At 44.6% G+C, this 18,489-nt stretch overlaps 2 pseudogenes; both read left to right on the top strand.

Moving 5' to 3' along the window:
* Positions 1 to 7,994: 7,994 nt before the first annotated feature.
* On the top strand, positions 7,995 to 9,916 carry LOC114598146 (amine oxidase [copper-containing] 3 pseudogene; annotated as a pseudogene).
* Positions 9,917 to 14,660: 4,744 nt separating this feature from the next.
* LOC144328067 (primary amine oxidase, lung isozyme pseudogene) lies at positions 14,661 to 16,139 on the top strand (annotated as a pseudogene).
* The last annotated feature ends 2,350 nt before the right edge of the window (positions 16,140 to 18,489 follow it).

The raw sequence follows: 18,489 nt of genomic DNA on the forward strand, positions 1-18,489 counted from the left end.
ACCCAAAATCATTGACCTTTTTTTTTTTTTTTTTTTTAAGGAAACCACTGAAATTGTTGAGCTTCTTTTAGGATAAAAGCTGAAAGTTGTTGGACAAACTGCAATGCACTCTATGTGGGGCTACCTTTGAAGGTGACCCAGAAACTACAACTAATTCAGAATGCGGCAGCTAGATTGGTGACTGGGAGCGGCCACCGAGACCACATAACACCGGTCCTGAAAGATCTGCATTGGCTCCCAGTACGTTTCGGAGCACAATTTCTATATGAAAATCCTTTCATTAGCTTGGCTGTACATGGGGCTACCTTTGAAGGTGACCCGGAAACTACAACTAATCCAGAATGCTGCAGCTAAGACTGGTGACTGGGAGTGGCCACTGACACCACATAACACCGGTCCTGAAAGACCTACATTGGCTCCCAGTACGTTTCCGAGCACAATTCAAAGTGTTGGTGCTGACCTTTACAGCCCTAAACGGTGTACCTGAAGGAGCGTTTCCACCCCCATCGTTCAGCACGGACACCGAGGTCCAGCACTGAGGGCCTTCTGTCAGTTCCCTCACTGTGCAAAGTGAGATTACAGGGAATCAGGCAGAGGGCCTTCTTGGTAGTGGCAGCCGCCCTGTGGAACGCCCTCCCACCAGATGTCAAGGAAATAAACAACTATCTGACCTTTAGAAGACATCTGAAAGCAGCCCTGTTTAGGGAAGTTTTTAACGTCTGATGTTTTAATGTATTTTTAATTTTTTGTTGGAAGCCACCCAGAGTGGCTGGGGAAACCCAGCCAAATGGGCAGGGTAGAAATAAACAACAACAACTATCATCATCATCATCATCATCATCATCATCATCATCATTATAAAAATGCCCTTTTCGGAAATTCCCCCTGGATGTCAATTCTGCTTTTGAAATCCTAGTAATGTCTGGGAAAAATCCGGACATATGGCAGCCCTACATTAGGTTCAATGGTGGATGGGAGTGTCAAAGTCATTTCCCCCAGAACGTCACCCCCTTTCCACCCCTTCTTAATTTTCCTTTCCCCCCCTTTTTGCCAGCCACATAAAGCTGAATGAACAAAAGTTAAATGCAAGTAAGTTGTGGGCTTACTGAATGATTATTTTTAACAATCCTGAAAATTCATCTACACTTCAGTGCAGATTTCTCTTAATATACACATTTCTGCAAAGCAATTTTGCCTAGCATAGCGGATTTGTGTATGTTATTTTCACTAATATATGGCCTTTTATGCACACTTTACCCTAGTATGTGCTTTTTTTGTTCATATTGCTTGGTTGGGCATCTGCATTGCAAAACTCAGAGAAGTGCAAATTTCAAAGGGTTCCACCTGCCCTGTGGAACTCCCTGCTAGCAGAGCTTTGGCAGCAATCACCCCTGCTTACTTTCAGCCATCTGTTGAAAAATGTAATATTCAGACAGGTATTGGAAATCTATATTTGTTTTTCTTCCCAGCCAACTTTCATGGGTGCTTTTCTAATGTTTTCCCTATGGTTTTGATGTCTTTATAGTTGTTGTTTTTAATCAAAGTTACTGTGATTTTCTATGTTGTGTACTGCCTTGCTGCATTCCTATGAAACTGTGATATACACATATTGAAATAAAATAAATAAAAATAAAATCCCAAAGTTGACCCAAGCAGATGAACGTTCTATGCATCCCTTTACCCTGAATCCTGATGGGGACCGAAATCAGACTTCGCCTCCCCTGCAGATCTTAAGGATAAAGTTGCCAGGTATCAGAGGAGCTGTTCCTACAGATATATGTGGGTCAAGCCTCTATACAGCTTAGTAACCCAACACCTTGAATCAAGTCCAGTGCAGGCCTTTCAGGATAGGTGTTACATGATCCCATCTTGCTGCCCTAGTTAGCAATCTGGCAGCCACAATCTTCACTAGGGGTGGCTTTCAGATTGTTTTCAAGTGCAGCCCCATGTAAAAGCACATTGCAACAATCCAAACATGGGATCCCGAAGGCCTGGGTAACTGATAGCAGGCTATTCTGATCCAGGAACGGCCACAACTTGCAAACCAGCTGGCACTGTAAATAGACACCCTTTGCCACTGACGTCACACACAATATCTCCAATAACAGCTGTGGCTCAAGGAGTACACCGGCTGAGACCCTACCTGCCTGTGCACTGTCTCGCCAGAGTGGTGCCTGCTCTGGTTATCTCCCTCTTGGACTACTGCAATGTGCTCTACGTGGGGCTACGTGGAAACTACAACTAATCCAGAATGTGGCAGCTAGACTGGTGACTGTGAGTGGCTGCTGAGACCATATAACACCAGTCCTGAAAGACCTGCATTGGCTCCCAGTACGTTTCGGAGCACAATTTCTATATGAAAATCCTTTCATTAGCTTGGGTGTGGGGACAAATAATAAAAGATCCTAGTCCTAAAACCATGTCTTTGATTGGTAATATGTTTAAGTATTTTTAAGTCCATTTGAGCCCTATAGGATAGTATCTTTCCTGTTCTCCTTCTGAGTATTTATTGTGATGGCAGACGACCCAAATGCAAACAGCATCTTAGGCCACAATACTGGCCGCACTTACCTGGGAGTAAAGGTAAAGGACCTCTGGGAGTAAGCCCCATTGAACTCAACAAGACCTACTTATGAGTAGGCATGGTTAGGATTGTGTTGTTAGGCCAAGACTTGAAAAGATACAAACCCTCTTAGCATGAAATTTCAAAGCAGATGTGTTAAGTGCTATAGAAAATGTCAACAATGGTCGGGCTTGTAAATAATTAAATAATGAAATGCATTAATATTTCAGAGCAATTATATATACATGTAAAAGTTGCATCTGACATCACATGCACATTAGCTCTCTGTTGTATTTTACATGCTGTATTCAGTATTAATCCCTCCGCCAGCTTAATCACATGCATCACTAATTCAATTAGTATTCATCTGGAAGGAAACATCCTTTGGCATTTGTAGCATTTGAACTTCGAGGGCCACGGGTTTAAAAAGAGCTAAGAAGGGGAAAAGCCATTCTGAACAACTTGGGGAACGCCTAATAATATTGCTAATTGAAATTATTATTATTTATTGAGTTTATATACCACCCTATACCTGGAGGTCTCAGGGCGGTTCACAGAAATGACCACAACGTACATAATCAGAATAAAAACCACAAACGAATACCCCCCTCAAAAAAAGAGCCGCATTTTAAAAGGGTAAGGTAAAAGGTAAAGGTACCCCTGCCCGTACGGGCCAGTCTTGACAGACTCTAGGGTTGTGCGCTCATCTCACTCTATAGGCCGGGGGCCAGCGCTGTCTGGAGACACTTCCGGGTCACGTGGCCAGCGTGACAAAGCTGCATCTGGCGAGCCAGCGCAGCACACGGAAACGCCGTTTACCTTCCCGCCAGTAAGCGGTCCCTATTTATCTACCTGCACCTGGGGATGCTTTCGAACTGCTAGGTTGGCAGGCGCTGGGACCGAGCAGCGGGAGCGCACCCCGCCGCGGGGATTCGAACTGCCGACCTTTCGATCGGCAAGCCCTAGGCGCTGAGGCTTTTACCCACAGCGCCACCCGCGTCCGTTTAAAAGGGTATAGGATGTCAAATAGATCAACCAAAGGCCTGGTTAAAAAGGAACGTTTTTGCCTGGCGCCTAAAGGTGTATAACGAAGGCACCAGGCAAACTTCCCTGGGGAGAGCATTCCACAGACGGGGAGCCACTGCAGAGAAGGCCTGTTCTCATGTTGCTGTCTTCTGCACCTCTCGAGGAGGAGGCACACGAAGGAGGACCTCAGAAGATGATCTCAAGGTCTGGGTAGGTTCATATGGAAAGAGGTGGTCCTTGAGGTATTGCAGTCCTGAGCTGTTTAAGGCTTTATAAGTCAAATTCACTCTAGCACTGATCCAGAGATGGTTACAGTGATACCTCAGTTTTTGAATGCAATCCGATCCAGAAGACTGTTTGAGTTCCAAAACGTTCGAAAACCGAGGGGCAAAGGGCGGTCTGCAAATTCAATAGAGAAAATTGGGGGGGGGGGGAACTCGACAGAAGCTGTTCAACTTCTGAGGCACGTTCAAAAATGGAAGCGTTTGAAAACCAAGGTACCACTGCATCGCATATACAAATTTGCTCTGCATGTGTGGTTGAGAGATCAGAGGTGGGTAGCCCTACGCCTCTTGCTGCCAAAGTGAATAGCCATACACTGCCAAGATCATTCACTGACAACCTACCTGAATTGCTCCAACATCTACATGAGAACAAGGCAGAAGGGATTGGCTGCTGTCCTGTAAACTGTGGAATACTCAGTGGAATACAGCATATTGCGTGAAAGAAACGAAAGACAGTGCCAGCCTCTCTATCAGTCATGGCGGCCATATGCCTTCCTGTATAGTGCTTCTTTATCAGAAGGGCTGTCCAGTTCAAATTTGGTTTAAAGATAAGGAACCCCAAGAAGGGAGAGCCGCAGGGACCTTGAAGTTGCCTGCTCAGTCATTCCCACCATGCTCAGATGTATTGCATTACTATTTATATCATAGCCGTTGTTTCTAAATGTGCATCAACACCTTTTTGCTGACACATTCTCCTCCTCTTCTCTATGGTCTTAGCTCCTGCGTTCCACGGGCTCCAGGCTAGGAGAGAACCCTGCCTGAAACCATGGAGAGCAGCTGCCGGTCCATGTAGATAATATGGAGCTAGATGGACCAATGGAATGATTCAGTATAAAATCAGCTTCCTGTAATGTGCCTTTTTTTTAATGCCCAGTCCCCAGCATTTCAGCTGTCTAGTTCAAGATACTGATTGAAAAAGAAAAACCTAAGCAGCAAAGCACTGACATTTTCCCCAACTTACCATTTGCGGTGAATATGAGGTCCTTGATTGCCATCTGCTGGTAGCAATTTCAAAATTATCTTTCAATCTAAATATACTGTAAAGGCGTGGGTGGGGAAATAAGTCACACTTTGCAGTCTTTTTTCTCCGATACACTTTCCCCCCAAGTTGCAAGTCTTGTTTACTGCAGCCACTTCACCCAATAAGTCATGTGTTTCATTTCTTATTAAGTACTACCAGCCTTGATGCTTTTAATAAAACTCCTGTCTCAACTAATAGTGATAGCTAACCTTCCTTTGAAAGAATGATACTTGGTTCCTGTGATCAGAAGGATCCACCCAGGATAGGTGACATGCAATAGCAGTTTAAAAATACAGCACCAATCATTTCTGTGTTTACAGACGGCATTACTAAAACCTAATGAACAATTCAAATGCAGATGCTATATAGATATGTATCACTATTCATATAAATGTCTGGCAAGCCCGGATGCCCTGAGGGGCTTACACTCTAAAACAGGGGTGAGCAACTGAATCAGAAATAAAAAAGGTACTTAAATGTACCTTTCCTAAGAAACCAGAGGCCTTTCTTTTGGGCATTGTTGGCCAATTGGTGTCGAAGAAAGACAGAACTTTCTTTATGTACGCTACTACAGCAGCAAGAATACTCATCGCAAAGTACTGGAAGACCCAAGATTTACCCACTCTGGAAGAATGGCAGATGAAGGTGATAAACTATATGACATTGGCTGAAATGACTGACAGAATCCGTGAACAGGGGAAAGAGACGGTGGAGGAGGATTGGAAGAAATTTAAAGCTTATCTCAAGAAATTCTACAAAATTAATGAATGTTAAAATGTTGAGGTTTTTGTAAGAAAAGGAGATTACAGCGACAAAAGATTAAGTTAAAGAAAAGAACAATAAGGGATAAATTTACTAAAATTAAATTTAGGATTTGCTGAAATAAGTTTGGAAATTGGGATGTAGAAAGGGGAGGTTTGGGGAAGTCGGAGAAGTGAGGTCTATGAAAAAAGGAGAGGAAATTATACATGTTTGTTTGTTTCTTCATTTGTTTGTATTGTTTATAAAAATGTTGTAAAATCAATAAAAATATTATAAAAAAATAAAAATAAAACAGGGGTGAGCAACTGAATCAGGACAGTAGACTGGATCCTTAATTCCCACCCTGTGTCAACTTTGACAGGTGGGGAGGGCTGATAGGCAGTTACAACAGGCCCCTTTGAAGTCCATTTGCAGGTGGTTTGGGTTCACATCACACTTGCAGATCAACATTTTCTCTCTGCAGACAGAGATAAGGTAAAGGTAGGGTAAAGGATCCCTGGACGGTTAAGTCCAGTCAAAGAGAACTATGGGGTTGTGGCGCTCATCTCGCTTTCAGGCCGAGGGAGCCAGCGTTTGTCCACAGACATTTTTCCAGGTCATGTGGCCAGCATGGCTAAACCGCTACTGGTGCACAGAGGACCGTGACGAGTGCCAGAGTGCACGGAAACACCATTTACTTCCCTGCCACAGTGGTACCTATTTATCTACTTGTACTGGCGTGCTTTCAAACTGCTAGGTTTGCAGAATCTGGGACAGAGCAATGGGAGCTCACCTCGTTGCGGGGATTCGAACCGCTGACCTTCCAATCAGCAAGCCCAAGAAGCTCAGTGGTTTAGACCACAGCGCTACCCACGTCCCTATAGACAGAGATAAAAAGATGTACCTTTAACCCTAATGGATTGCTGCTGTGGGTCGCTCTGCTAAGAAGGAAGCACTCAAAATATGGCATAATGTCATGACAATGGATCTTGTGGCTGCCTCATAAATTGCTCCAGGATTTCAAAATGGCTCCACTGGGTGGGATGATGGTACTGTGAAAAGAAAATGCAATGGATAAAGGAGGAATAAATGAAAACTTTTCTGAGAGTGCAATTCTAAGAGGGTGAAGGGCTGTGTACTAGATTTATCTACCAAGTCCTCCAGGCTTGCAACAACTAAGGTAGGATGTATGGGGGTCGTATCCTCACCATATATTTAAAGCACTCTTATACTACTCTGGCAGCCATAGAGAATCCTGGGAACTGGACTGTATTGAGGGTGCTGACCTTGCAGAGCTACAATTCCCAGAACCCTTAACAAACTAATCTTCCCAGGAGTACCCATGACAGTTAAAGTGGTTTATAATAGTGGTTTAAATGTATGGTGTGGATGCCACCTCTCTCTCTTTCTCGCTTTGTGGACTTTTTTCTTTTTCAACTCCTCCTGAGTAGTCGCAGAATCTCAACAACAAAAAATTGTTTTTGAGCTACTTTTAAGGAAATTCGCCAAAACATCAATACGTCTGGATTTTTTTTGATATTCAGAATTCTGCCCAGACGTGATTTCCGACAGACGAATCCAAGATATATCTGGGGAAACCTGGACATACGGCAGCCCTAGAGAATGCCCAGTTGTGAGATATTGAACCCAGTAGCTCCAAGGCCATCACTTTCTTGCACCACTACTCACACCCACAGAATTTCTAATTTTCAACCCTAGCACTGGCTATCACTGGTGGAAGAACCACCAGTGGTAGTTTTACACCCATAGAACTATTCAAGGACCTAGCAGAGGTGTCTGTGGTAGATGTCCTCCTTCACTGGCAAAGCTCTTTATCTGTGGAAAGGCATCTTCACTCCTCCTTAATGATCTGCAGTCACTGTCACTGGTTCTGGGATTTTGGATTGCAGTGTTTATTTACTTGCAGGTTTTGCTGGCTCTTCCACTACATGCTATTTTCAAAGAGGTTTCCCACATCTTCCTCTGTGAAACATTTTTTTTCTGCCTCTGCAGGGAGATGATTGGGTAAAAGCGGCTTATGTTTTAACTCATTCTGTTGTCTGTGACTAATTAAATCAGGAGAAAAGTGTTCAGACTTGATGAATGTGATTATCAAGGTATTAAGGTCTTGCTTTCTACTACACAAGACCTTTGAGATCCATGGTATGGGTGGTGCTTGCTTAGAGCAAGAGCAGTATTCAGTTCTGAAACGCCCCTGCATAACAAGTTCCTTCTCTGAGCTCCTTTAAACTTTGGTTTTGCCCTCATGCGGAATTCTGCTATATCAGTTTGCTATTTCAATCTACTTTCTACAGTTGCTTTGTGAAATCCCAGGAACCTGCTTACAGCGTTGCTGAACATGAACTTGAAATTGGCTTATCTTCTTCTAGCTCTATGCACAGCCATCATATTCATCTTGGTCTGGGCTTTCCAACACAGAGGAGGGAAGCCCATGCTTTGTGACAGCCATCTTCAGGAGATGGGACAGGAGGAACGAGGCCATGGAATCTATAGTCAGGTATTTGCTGATTTAACTCCGGAAGAGATAATGCAAGTGAAGATCTACCTGCAGTACAACCTGGGGGTGCCATTGGTAGAATCTCCTCAAGCCAAGCCATCGGACAACTGCATTTTTTCTATCACCCTTCAGCTTCCTCCCAAAGCTGAAGTGCTGCAATTCTTGGACCACCAAGGGAGCAGGCCTGTGCGGCAAGCTCTGGCTGTACTCCATTTTGGAAACCAGCAGGACCCAAATGTCACAGAGTTTGTGGTTGGTCCTCTTCCAGATCCAATGTACCACCAAGATGTCACAGTGCAGAAGTATGGAGGGAAGTTGCCTTACTCCAGAAGGTTTTTTTTGGAGAATGAACTGAGAGAGATCCATACTTTCTTGAAGAATAGGGAATATCCCAAGGCTCCAAACTTTATGCAGAAAGTGCTTTATTACAATGGAAGCAATTTCGGATACTCCTACGGAATACCACCTGGATTAAAATCAGGAGACCGCAAAATCTGGGTTGCTCATTTCCAGAATGTCCCTGGCAGTTATCTGCATCCAGTAGGATTTGAAGTCCATGTGGATATTCGCAGCCTAGATGTTTCTCATTGGAAGGTGCTAAAAGTCTTCTATAATGGACAGTACTTTGAGGACATGGAAGATATTGAGAGACAGTTCATTATGGGACATGTTAAAGTAGCCAAGGTCAAAAAGGCTCCTTCTGATGGAGGATATTCCTCATTGAAGCAGAGGGTTCCACACCAGAGACTAGGCCCCTTGCAGTATGAACCTCGTGGTCCCCGCTACCGCATCTGGAATAATCAGGTTTTCTTCATGCACTGGAGTTTTGCCTTTGGCATAGATGCTAATAGGGGGCCACAGGTCTTTGACGTAAGGTTTAAGGGTGAGAGGATAGTCTATGAGTTAAGCTTGCAAGATGCATCTGCCATCTATGGCTCCAACAATCCAGCGTCTATGCTGACCAGATACATGGACTTAAGCTTTGGCATTGGTGCACGTGTCTCTACACTCACCCAAGGCGTGGATTGTCCTTACCTGGCTACCTATTTGGACAGGAACTTTTTCCTTGATTCCTCGTTGCCTGTCACTCGCAAAGGCTCTATCTGCATCTTTGAGCAGAATGCTGAGGTCCCTGTGAGACGCCATTATGACAACTCAGAAGGTGTATTTTATGGAGGGTTGGTGGATTCCGTTCTGGTCTTTAGGTCTGTAACTGCAGTAAATAATTATGATTACGTTTGGGATTTTATTTTTCACCAAAATGGAGCTATCGGTGTCAGGGTCCATGCCAGTGGGTACATTCAATCTGCTTTTTACTTTGGTGATGCCTTGGAATTTGGTAACAGAGTTGAAGAGTGGACCCAGGGAGCGATTCACACTCACAACATTAATTTCAAGGTGGATATGGACATTGGTGGTAAGTGGATGTCTCTTCTGTGAATTTTCTGTGCTTGCTTGCTAAGAGCTAATCGCTGCTTTTTACACAGGTTCCGGTGTTATTTTGCACCCCTGTTTCTGTGATTATTTTGTTAGATTTCATGGAGCGTTTTGTTAAATTCGCCTTTAAGTATTTGACAAAAGGCTGCCTTTTATTTTAGCTTTCTGAGAGCTAGAAGTGGCATGATTCTGTATCTGTAGCTCATACATATGTTCTCCTTGTTACAGTTTTCATGAATGGCTTGCCAGAGGTTTCTTCATCTCCATGCCACTCTGTCTATGAAAAGCACCAGAAAACACATAAACAATCACTCAAGGCTCAGTGATGGATAGTTTGCAGAAAATGTGAGATGTTCCTCCTCTCCAACACCTGAAAGTCACTATCTCAGACATAGAGTTTGGGCTGTCCTGTGGCTAAGACCAGCTTGCAGCTTGCACCTTGCACCCTAATGTTGCAGAAACCTGCCAGCTTTCGCTGTGCAACCCCACATCCCACAACCCCATTGCAGTAGTCCAAGTGGGAGATAACCAGAGCATGCACCACTCTGGCAAGACAGTCCATGGGCAGATAGGGTCTCATCCTGCATACCAGATGAAGCTGATAAACAGCTGCCCCAGACACAGAATTAACCTGCGCCTCCATGGACAGCTGTGAGTCCAAAATGACTCCCAGGCTGCGCACAGTTACCCCATTCAGGACCAGGGAGTCCCCCACACCAGCCCACCCCCTGTTCCCCAAGAACAGTACTTCTGTCTTTTCAGGATTCAACCCTACCTGTGGGTTCCTTGTGCAACTTCCCATTACCCATTCATTCATCCCACACAATCCAATGCATTTCCTAACCACAAAATCTCATCTAAAAAAATTTGAGTGGGTTTGTTGCACCAGCTGCCTTTGATCCACTTTAATTGTACAAACCTGAAGTTCCAGTATGTGCTTGAATCTTTCATACTGGCAGTCTGGAGGCACCCTTTGAGGACTACTGAATCAAGGCATCATACGTTAAAATTAAATCCAAGTGTGCTGCATCTTTAGCAGGTTTCAGGGGCAAGCAAACCTGATTTTTTTAGGCAGTACTGCAGCATTCCCAGTGCTGTTTTCTTCCCATGAAAATCACCCCTGCTCAGAAATTCACTGGGGGGTGGGGTGGGGAAGATCCCATTGGTGCCAAGGATTTCCACCCCACATGGGTAATTTCATGCAGGATAGGATGTCAGCTTAGCAGAATTAAACATAGCTTACATGTGTGCTGCAGTCCTAATACTAACTGGGTATTAGTTGGTATTAACTTGGTATTAACTAACTTGGTATTAGTTCATTTTTTAAAAAAACCAACCTGTACATAATGCTGCGTATTATGAATTTTGTGCCATGTGTAGTTAGGCTGTAAGTGGCAATGGCTAAGAAAGAGAAAAACCCACCTTTGCAGTTCTCCTTGGTTGTCAGGTCAGTGTGGTATAGTGGTTAAGAGCGGTGGACTCGTAATCTGGTGAACCGGGTTCGATTCGCTCTCCTCCACATGCAGCTGCTGGGTGACCTTGGGCCAGTCACACTTCTCTGAAGTCTCTCAGCCTCACTCACCTCACAGAGTGTTTGTTTTGGGGGAGGAAGGGAAAGGAGATTGTTAGCCGCTTTGAGACTCCTTTGGGTAGTGATAAAGCGGGATATCAAATCCAAACTCCTCCTCTTCTTCTCCTCCTCCTTTAGCACCCTTTCTCTAGCATCCAAAGTTTCCCATCTCACCCTCTCTGCTGCAGTGCCAGACACCCCCTCCAAAAAGCTCCTGCTGGAGGAGTGGGAACCCACAATTCCTTTTACTTGTGTAGTGAACACAAACTTTGCATTAGTTAATTGATTTATTAAGTGATTTATTAAGTGATTCGGTCAAGGCCAGTGTTGTGCAGGTTTACTCACAGATGCAGATTTCTTGCTGACTTGCATTATGGGTCACCTGATGCATGCCTGCCATCTCGTGCCACACTCTCTACGACCTCCCAATCTTATGTTCCCCGTCATGCAAAGCCGTTTCTACATGAAGCTGTGAATGTACCAAGGGCACAGGTCAAAGATAGCTTTTGAATGCAATGAAATGTGAGCATGAGAGCGCTGTCTCCATTGAAACGAGAACTAAGGATGATCTGATCGCCATAGGAATAACTGAATGTAAGCAGCTTTTCTGTGAATTGCCCTCTAAGCTGTGCTATAGTGCTCGTCACTTAAAGCATCTACAAATTCTCTCATGTACTGAACAGCGTGGGAATTGTAATGTTACATATGCACCGTACATTTAAAGCATACTGCTGCTGGGAATTGAAGTAGTGATGGGTAAACTATAGTACTCAGGATTCTTTGGGAGATAAGTGCTTTGAATGTACAGTGTGTATGCAGCCTAAGTTAAGCCAATTTATACTTGGCTCTTCTTGTCTCAGTCTTCCTCTGCCCCCTGGAGGTAATGCTACACTAAGAGTCAGAAGGAGGAAGTCAGTGTCATGCTATTTTGAATATTCAGTCAATGCAAGCTTTTCAGGTTGCCACACAGATCAACCCCTCTTCTCCTTCCCCATTGTGCTGCTCACTTTTGCAGGATGGTGGTAGGAGATGGGAGAGGAAAGCCCTATTCTGCAAATGCAAGTCCTTACACAGGGCTTCCACTGACCGAGGTTGGCCCTATGCTGTGGCAGAGTGAGACAGCTGCTTCAGGCAATAGATGCTGAGAGGCAGGGAAAGAGTTGTGAGTGACATTTGGTCTGCCCTATACCCTCTATAAGGGACGCGGGTGGCGCTGTGGGTTAAACCACAGAGCCTAGGATTTGCCAATCAGAAAGTCGGCGGTTCGAATCCCTGAGATGGGGTGAGTTCCCGTTGCTCGGTCCCAGCTCCTGCCAACCTAGCAGTTCAAAAGCACAAAAGTGCAAGCAGATAAATAGGTAAAGCTCCAGCGGGAAGGTAAATGGTGCTTCCGTGCGCTGCTCTGGTTCACCAGAAGCGGCTTAGTCATGCCGGCCACATGACCTGGAAGCTGTACACCGGCTCCCTTGGCCAATAAAGCGAGATGAGCACTGCAACCCCAGAGTTGGTCACGACTGGACCTAATGGTCAGGGGTCCCTTTACCTTTTCCTATACCCCCTATGCCCTTGAGGTCAGTGGAAGATACCTTCCTTTCCCCTATATTGGAGTAAGATTCAACTGCCAATCAAACTTGGGGGAAGCTGCCATCTTGCCCTTCACCTCAGGCAGCAAAATGTCTTGAGCTGGCCATTACACTGATGGGGCTTGTTAGGTGAATCTCACTCTGTAATATGTCAGGATTAAGTAAGCTGGATACTTTTCAATTCTCAGCTATGAATTCTGGCAACCTGCAAAGCTTGTTTTAAGCTGCAGGGCACAAGCAAAACCAGCCAGGTAACTATTCAAGAATTACCAAACCATCAAACTTGCTTTACCTTTCTCAGAAATTATGCTGATAAATTCAGTCTCTGATTAATTTAAGGCCAGTGCTGTGCAGGATTACTCACAAGTGAGGGACTCTTGCTGACTATCGTTTTGTGTCACCTGATGCTTGCAGTCTCCTGCCTCTCTCTCTACGATCTATCCATCTTCTGTTCCCCATTAGGCATAGCCTTTTTCTCCCAACACATGACATTCTCTCTGATCCAAATAGTCAGCATATAAGGAAAGCAGAGAGTCAGCTTTAGTGTTTTCTCCAGTCTACAGAAGAATGGGACTGGGGATGAAAAACCAAGTGCAATGGAAATTAATTTGTAAGCCGGCACAACAACATGAAATGCCATAACGCATTTGCATGCTATGGAGGTTGAGGCAGGTGCTATAATGTACACTTCCCATGCTCTTTAGTGGTTGAGTGAATATATAAGCAGTATAACTCTTCTGTTGAATCAACGGTGGTTTTGTTCCTATGAAATAGTACCGAGATGTAGAATACCAGTCATAGAGAATCATAGGAACTGTAGCTTGTTAAGGCTGCTGACCTCACAGAGCTACAATTCCCAGCACATTTACAGGATTCTCCATGACTGTTAAAGTGGTGTAATAGTGCTATGAGAGTGCACAAGGCAGGTGTAGAGAGCATGCACAATTGTGGGCCTCTCTGGTGAATGGAGAGGTCTTGAATCCAGTAGATACAAGGGCATCGTCATCTTGCCTTGCTCGCACAATGTCAACTTTCAACCCTAACACTGGATACTGGAGCTCTATGCTGATGGATCATTCATGAGCATCTTCTATTGGCAAAGCTCTTCATTATCGGAGAGGCAGCTCCACTCCCTCCTAGCCTAAGGTTACCAGATTTTTTTCAATGAATCCGGGGACACTTTTCAACTTCAGTCAGAATGATAGGGTTTTGTCAGGGGACTGATTTGTAAATCCAGGGACTGTCCCCGGGAAACGGGGACATCTGGTAACCTTATCCTAACCACCTCCAGGCTCTGTCAGCAGTCCTGGAGATTTGGACTTCAGTATTACCCTTCTGTAGAAAATTCAGTAGAATTCAGTGATGCGTCAACTTCAAGAATCAGGCACTCAGTTGGCTCTCACAATTTATCCTGTTTTCAGATATATTCCCCACATCTTCCTCCTCTAAACATTTTTTTTTTGGGGGGGCTGCTTCTGCACAAAAACAATTGCTTAATGGCAGTTTATGTTTCAACTGCTTGTGTAGGCTGTGTCTAATCCAATTACGAGAAAGGTGTTCAGACTTGACAGATAAGCTAATTAAGGTGTGAATGTGTACATCATTCCTTTGCTCTGTGAAAGACCTTGGAGATGCATCACATTAGGTGGTGTTTGCATAGGTGAAGAAAACCACGCAGTTTTGAAACTCACTTGCAGAGCTGGTCTTTCCCTCGACTTTCTTCGAAATTCAGGATTTTTTTACTTATTTATATAAAAAAACAACAACTCCAGGAACCTGCTTACAGTGTTGCTGAACATGAACTTGAAATTGGCTTATCTTCTCCTAGCTCTATGCACAGCCATCATATTAATCTTGGTCTGGGCTTTCCAAAACAGAGGAGGGAAGCCCATGCTTTGTGACAGCCATCTTCAGGAGATGGGACAGGAGGAAAGAGGCCATGGTGTCTATAGCCAGGTATTTGCTGATTTAACTCCGGAAGAGATCATGGAAGTGAAGATCTACCTGCAGTACAACCTGAGGGTGCCATTGGTAGAACCTCCTCAAGCCAAGCCATCAGACAACTGCATTTTTTCTATCACCCTTCAGCTTCCTCCCAAAGCTGAAGTGCTGCAATTCTTGGACCACCAAGGGAGCAGGCCTGCACGGCAAGCTCTGGCTGTACTCCATTTTGGAAACCAGCAGGACCCAAATGTCACAGAGTTTGTGGTTGGTCCTCTTCCAAAACCAATATACCACCAAGATGTCACAGTGCAGAAGTATGGAGGGAAGTTGCCTTACTTCAAAAGGTTTCTCCTAAATAATGAGTTCAAAGAAATCCATACTTTCCTGAAGAACAAGGAATACCCCAAGGCTCCAAACTTTATGCAGGAAGTACTTTATTACAATGGAAGCAATTTCGCATACTACCATGGATTGCCACCCGGATTAAAATCAGGAGACCGGAGAATCTGGGTTGCTCATTTCCAGAATGTGCCTGGTAGTTATCTGCATCCATTTGGATTTGACATCCAGGTTGACCTTAGGAGCCTCAACATTTCTCACTGGAAGGTGTTAAAAGTCTTCTATAATGGACAGTACTTTGAGGACATGGAAGATATTGAGAGGCAGTTCATTACGGGACATGTTAAAGTAGCCAAGGTCAAAAAAGCTCCTTCTGATGGAGGATATTCTTCATTGCAGCAGAGGGTTCCACACCAGAGACTAGGCCCCTTGCAGTATGAACCTCGTGGTCCCCGCTACCGCATCTGGAATAATCAGGTTTTCTTCATGTCCTGGAGTTTTGCCTTTGGCATAGATGCTAATAGGGGGCCACGGATCTTTGATGTTAGGTTTAAGGGTGAGAGGATAGTTTATGAGTTAAGCTTGCAAGAGGGAGGTTCCATCTATGGCTCCAACAATCCAGCGTCTATGCTGACCAGATACATGGACTTAAGCTTTGGCATTGGTTCAAGTGGCTCCACTCTCACCCAAGGCGTGGATTGTCCTTACCTGGCTACCTATTTGGACAGGAACTTTTTCCTTGATTCCTCGTTGCCTGTCACTCGCAAAAACTCTATCTGCATCTTTGAGCAGAATGCTGAGGTCCCTGTGCGACGACATTATGACCGCTCAGAGCCTCCGTTTTACGGAGGGTTGGTGGATTCCATTCTGGTCTTTAGGTCCATATCTTCAGTTGCTAATTATGATTATGTTTGGGATTTTAAATTTCATCAAAATGGAGCTGTCGGAGTTAGTATCCATGCAAGTGGGTACATTCAATCTGCTTTTTACTTTGGCGATGCCTTGGAATTTGGAAACAGAGTTGAAGAGTGGGCACTGGGAGACATTCACACTCACAACATTAATTTCAAGGTGGACATGGACATTGGTGGTAAGTGTACACCCCTTTTGTAACTTTTATGAATTGCCATAATTTCTATTGCTGATAGCAGCTTACTTGCTGCCAGCTAATAGCTGCTTTTTAAGTGGTTCTGATGTTATTTTGTTTCCCAATTCTGCAAATGGACCTAATTTCATGTTTCATGGAGTATTCATGAGTGGGTGTTCCCCCCCCCCACCTGGCAGGATGCTGCATCATCCTAGGATGTAGATTATTGTCAAAGTGTGGTGTGTGTGTGTGTGTGTAGGAGGGAATTGTTGTGTGAGAAAGTTTGGGCTGATTCTGGGACCTGGAGACAGAGACATGTGCTGAACCCAAGTTGTGTCAGGGGGGTTTCCCTGGATGCCTGATGGAGAAGCACAATCTGTTAATGCTGTGCTCCCATCCATCCTATGCTCAGGTTCCATATATGTGTAAATAAAACCAAACATTCTATAGGCATCACCGTCTCCACTGACCTTCATTCCATGGAAACAGAACCCTGGGAAAAGCGCTTGGCATTCCTGAAGTCTCTCCTCAAAACATGTCTTGAGGGAGGCAAATCCATGTCTGCTTCTTATTTCAATGAGTTATGAATGCACATCGTTGTCAAAGTATTATATGGGACCTTTGGGGCCACCGGTTGAGCCCAGTATATTTCTATTTAACCTACTTTAAGACCAAGGTCCATCTAGTGGCAGGCAGGTGGCGGGGGCCGGTCACTTCACTTTTGTTAGTGAAACAGAGCAATATCCACAGCAGGGTTGAAAGGCGTCCTATTGAATAGATTCAGGAGTCAATTTAAAGCACAATAGTACATTCCGAGAGCATTTTGTTATGATTACTGTATATTAATCAGAGAAGTATATGCTCCTCAGAAATAGATCCACATGAGCTATACCATAATTGATGGAGATGGCCTCCATGTAAGTTAGGTTCATTCATTTCAAGGGGTCTTCTCTGAGGAAAACTTAGTTGAACGCCAACCGTTGAATGCTACCTTGCTCTCTTTTTTTACATGAACTACTTTTCCTCATCCATAGGCAATTTGTAGACATGATTTACCTATTTAATTTGTTACGTTAAGGTCCCATCTTTCCTCCAAGATTAGGGGGTTGCACTAGATGACCCTCGAGGTGCCTTCCAGTTCTATGATTCTATGAAACTCAATCTAAATGGTGTACTTGGCATTCTGCAAAAATCTTCCGTCTGGCCACTTGACCAAGATCTCCCTCATTTTCCAGTAAGGGCTGCTTTGTTGCCATGGGCAGCCATCCAGGGAGGCCCGGGAGCCAGGGACCAGCCAGTAGCCAGGGCTGAAGCCTAAGGATTATATTCAGTGTAGAACTGCAGACATGCTAGACCTCCGGGGCAAAGACCAAGACAACAACAAAGGACTAAACAAAAGAAGGGACTAAGGTGTAAACCAGTAATACTGGAGCACACCAGAAGATCTTGCTATCTGAGTAAAGCTTAGCAAGTAAAAGTCTTTCCTGTCCAAGATAATCCAATGGCTACTTTGGAGTCAGCCCATGGTCTGAAGCTACTTCACGGAGAAGCTCAGACTTGCCATCCAATGGTTCACCACATGGAGGTATTGCACCAAGACTGAGCAGTTCCTGACAATTATGTGTCTTCAGGTCATGTCTTGAGGAATCCATCCATCCACTCTGCTCCACACTAGGCTTTCTCATTCAATTTTAGAGTAGCTGATGTTTTAAAAAGAATTCAAATACTACTGCTTCTTTGGCTATGACCCCCGGAAATCCTGCTGATCCAGGACAACAGAGAAGGATAAATCTCTTCTCCACATAAAATAGTTTCCTTTTATGAAGACGATTATTTCCCACTAGAGGGTGGTAAAACCACTTGAGATCTGAACTGCCATTGAATTACATAAAGGCCTACTATGCAGATTTCTTCATGACCTTTCAGAAGCTGCAAACTTGCTAAGGGCACAATCCCTTGACTTTAATGAAATCTAAGCATGAGAGTAGGGATGCGGGTGGCGCTGTGGGTTAAACCACAGAGCCTAGGACTTGCCGATCAGAAGGTCGAATCCCCACGATGGGGTGAGCTCCCGTTGCTCGGTCCCTGCTCCTGCCAACCTAGTAGTTTGAAAGCATGTCAAAGTGCAAGTAGATAAATAGGTACCACTCCAGCAGAAAGGTAAACAGCATTTCCGTGTGCTGCTCTGGTTTGCCAGAAGCGGCTTAGTCATGCTGGCCACATGACCCGGAAGCTGTACGCCAGCTCCCTCGGCCAAGAAAGCGAGATGAGCGCCGCAACCTCAGAGTCGGTCACGACTGGACCTAATGGTCAGGGGTCCCTTTACATTTAAGCATGAGAGTGCTGTCTCCACTGAAATCATCCAGGGATAGAGAC

The sequence above is a fragment of the Podarcis muralis genome, chromosome 6 (assembly GCF_964188315.1).
Source record: "Podarcis muralis chromosome 6, rPodMur119.hap1.1, whole genome shotgun sequence".
NCBI lineage: Eukaryota > Metazoa > Chordata > Lepidosauria > Squamata > Lacertidae > Podarcis > Podarcis muralis.